Source organism: Triticum dicoccoides, chromosome 4A (assembly GCF_002162155.2).
Source record: "Triticum dicoccoides isolate Atlit2015 ecotype Zavitan chromosome 4A, WEW_v2.0, whole genome shotgun sequence".
NCBI classification, from domain to species: domain Eukaryota; kingdom Viridiplantae; phylum Streptophyta; class Magnoliopsida; order Poales; family Poaceae; genus Triticum; species Triticum dicoccoides.
This window is the reverse complement of record NC_041386.1, coordinates 229894658-229898503: the sequence shown is the minus strand read 5'-3', so window position 1 is coordinate 229898503 and position 3846 is coordinate 229894658. Positions and strand designations below refer to the sequence as shown.

Sequence of the window (3846 nt, the reverse complement as noted above, 5' to 3'; positions counted from 1 at the left end):
AGTTTGTCGACCCCTAAGTTCAAGTCCCGCATCTCTTTCCCCCACTGACTTGATTCCACGGTTGTGTTGCTCTCGCACTTGATCTTGAACTCTAGGTAGTCATCTTCATTGATCCAAGGATTTTTCTCCTTGATCTTCTCATAAATATCACCTTTTTCAATCATTCTATTCACTGTGGCTCTCCAAGTAGCCAGGGCCGTGCTCATCTTCGTGAGGGCGGCACTGTTCACTTTATTCCCTGAGAGGCGTGTGTTTGCGAAGTCACTGGGGAACTTGTATCATTTGTGCAGCTTCGTGAAGAGGAGGTTGCGCAAATTCCCTCGGTCACGATGCCTTAGGTTCTTGGTGTTGATCGAGACAGTGCTCCGGAGAATGCACCCGAGCTGTCTCACGTACCCCTTGACTAATTCTTTGGGCACCGTTGGATGCCCCTCGGAGGACACTTCAGTAAATTCCTCCTTGACGGTGCCGAGCATGTTCGGGCGCCGGTCCTTCCGCTGCTTCTTTGGTTGGCTGCCATCTGTGCGTGCGCTGCCATCATCAGTGGTGGCATCCTCGGTGGCACCATCAGTGGTATCATCCCCGACACCACTAGGGGTTGTGTAGTCAGGATCGGTGTCTTCCGCGGCGTCCTCATAGCGGTGAGGTTCCTCCTCCATCTCCTGGGATAGCTCCCAGAATGCCTTGCCCGAACCGTCGGCCTCATCATTGTGGGCCATGTTTTGCTCTAAATAGGAAAAAAAGTTTGGTCAAAAAGTTGGTTATTGTCATGGAACAAGATCTCTAAGTTGACCAAATAACCTAATTCTCGAGGAATGTCGCCAAAAAGTTGGTTATTGTCAAGGAACAATTGAGAGATGTTTGTAATATTGCCTAGGTGTTTTGGGATCAATTGAGAGATGTTTTGTGATATTGCCTAGCTACCCCTGATCTTCTTCTACAAATATTTTTGCTATATCAATCTCCAAAAAAGCATGTGATGCTGAATCAATACTCAATATATATATAGGTGGTGCTCTCTTTATCACATTTTTATTGGAATATGCAACATTAATATTCTTTTACTTGAATCAGGTGCACATATTTACATTCCTATTTCATGCTTACTTGTTTGGAACTATAGAATCTACCTTGGAATCTGCAAATCTCTTAGAATGTACTAAGAGATGCCAGATTTGTTGGGGGGCTCCTATACTTAAGGCATATAAGACCTGGCATTGCCTATGCCGCAAGTGTGGTAGACAGATACATGCTTGATCCTAGGAGTGGACATATGGATGCAGTATAGCCTATTTTGTCGTATCTAAGATGCAGTCCTGGGAAGGGGTTTAAGAAGCAATTAGTTGTGTCCAAATCAACAGCCAAAGTAGAGTATAGAGCTATGTCACTAGGACTTAGTGAAATATTATGGGTCGAAATCCTCTATCAGAATGAAGATGCTGGGAAAAGGTCCTTTGAAGGTGCAGTGTAATAATAAATCAGCTATAAGCATAACCAGTAACCTGATCCAACACGAGAGAACCAAGTATGTGGAGATAGATCCTTTATTTATTAAGGGGAAGTTTTATGATGGTATAATTCAATTAAATTATGTAATATCAGGGAATCAAGTAGTAGATGGTCTAACTAAGGGTTTTGGAGTCAAGGAACATAATTTAGCTTGTAACAAAAGATGGGAACGATATCTATTTATCACCAATCTTGACTGGGAGTGTTGGGCTGAGCATAAGAGGGTGATAATGAAGCATTAGTAGATTGTATCTTACATGTCCAGCTCCACTTTCTCGTGGCTTTTTATCCCACTAATTGGATATATATTGCATGTACACAGAATATCTCAGATAGAGGAATACAGCTAGTTGCCAATAATAGTCAAGGAACAATTTTGGAAATCTACAAATTAAGTACTAAGATACCCCGGCCCATGCATTAGTTGCAAGTTCCCCATATGTCCTATTTTTAGCAAAGTGATGCTAAAATTCACGGAAAATTTCAGCATGACCTTTGCTGAAAATAGGACATATGGAGTACCCGAATTTGCCGGAACGGAAGTTAATCGGCATTCCGGCTAACCCAAGGGCCACTCGGGGTACCTGCAAAATCATTATCCCACCTCTCGGCAAAATTCTCTAACAATGCTGTTGCTAGAGCCTCCAACACTATTTACTTGTGGCATGTTTGCTCGGTTTGTGGTGATCTATATGGACTTCAACTTCGTGACCTGTATATACATGAAAACTGAGAACTATACATTTGTATCATCTAGCAACACAAGCTGAACACATACACAGACTGAATATGTACCAGGATGATGATACAATGTGAAAAAGGAAAGCAATATGATGATTTTGAGAGTGAATCTCCACGGTTCAGGCTGCTACATAACTACAAGTTACTAGTTAATTATAGTGTGAAAACTTACTAGTTCACTGTGACACTACAAGCAGAGGATAGTAACATGAGCTTTACATCTCTGACATGCTGCCGTAGTTGCAATACAACTCCAATACTGAGGCCTTCTTTGGACAAAACACAGTGAAATTGCACTATCATTAAAATGCACACAGCAGCACTGTAACCAAAAAGCTGGGCAATAGCTAATGCCTTCTACAGCCTTCTATTGCACTAGGAATTGACTATGTAAAGCATGTACCAGCACACTACCCTGTTAAAAAATAGGCTGCTAGTTCACTATGACACTACAAAAAAACTCCAGAACTGAGACCTTGTTTCCTATATAAAATGCAGTGAAGTGCACTACCAATGAAATGTACTAGAGCAGCAATATAACTCCAGAATGGGGCAGTAGAAGGACCGTATGCCATGACTTTGCCAACCTATAGGACTTGATGAATAATAATATGCAGCACAATTTCTCTGCCATCCTCTACTTTAAAGGTTCTTTCCATTCAAGTTTGAAGTTTCTGGTGTTCTTTTCTGGTACATGAGCATTATTAACCTGATTTGTCTCATTTGAGATTAATCATACAGATACTAGGATACATGATTGGAAAATATACATGTTTCTAGGGTGCCTCTGACTTCTAGTTGACTCAGCACCACCTTGATGATACACACCTCCCCTGGTGTAATGTAATACTAATAGTAGAGTGAATTAAGCTGCAGCAATTTTGTGTGATAGACCTATCGCAAGTATCTTGAAATTCAACTCTGAACAGCAACATCCATATGTAAAAATCATCGTCACATTGCATTAGTTCAGTAGCACATCTTCAGCTAGTCTAACAGCAACAGCTGCGTCTCGCGGCTCGATAACATAGTTAATTTGAAGAGCTGTAGTTCCTAGATTATCAGGATTCAGGAGCATGCATACCTCGGTGATGGACCAGCTGATTACCAAGGAGCTCACCAGGATGTGTGTCCTGGTCTGCAGACCCAACCAAGAAAACAGAGGAAACAGAGCATCAGGTATGCATGCAGCAAGAAGAGCAGAAAGAGATGCCATGGAGAAGAAGACCGCACCTCAGGGAAGCTCCAGAGGATGCCCTAGGTGACGAAGAGGCGCGATCGGATCTGCGGCAGCGTGGCCGACACCAGCGACATCACTAGCCCGACCAGCCCGTGGAGGATCTAGCAGGCACAAGAAGCAGGATGCAGAGCTCAGAAGTCAGAACTGAACAGATCAAGAGAAAGAAGCAAGATCCAGCGGGCGATGTACCTCGAGGACGACGGCGGTCTGCGCGAGCTGGAGCGGCCGCCCGATGGTGGCGTACACGCCCTCGTGCCCCGACCAGAGCAGCACCTCCATCGCGTAGTAGAGCACCTGCACCCTGCATCCACGCGCGCGCACGAATCAGTCAACAAATCCAGCGATGAACTCGATGC

At 43.8% G+C, this 3846-nt stretch overlaps 1 long non-coding RNA gene across 1 annotated transcript; it reads right to left on the bottom strand.

Moving 5' to 3' along the window:
- Window positions 1-2051: 2051 nt before the first annotated feature.
- On the bottom strand, window positions 2052-3612 carry LOC119288858. Its single transcript, XR_005141315.1, has 3 exons — window positions 3484-3612; window positions 3335-3388; window positions 2052-2221 (listed from the first exon to the last, which is right to left on the bottom strand). It is a non-coding gene; the product is annotated as an uncharacterized LOC119288858 (long non-coding RNA).
- Between the last annotated feature and the right edge of the window lie 234 nt (window positions 3613-3846).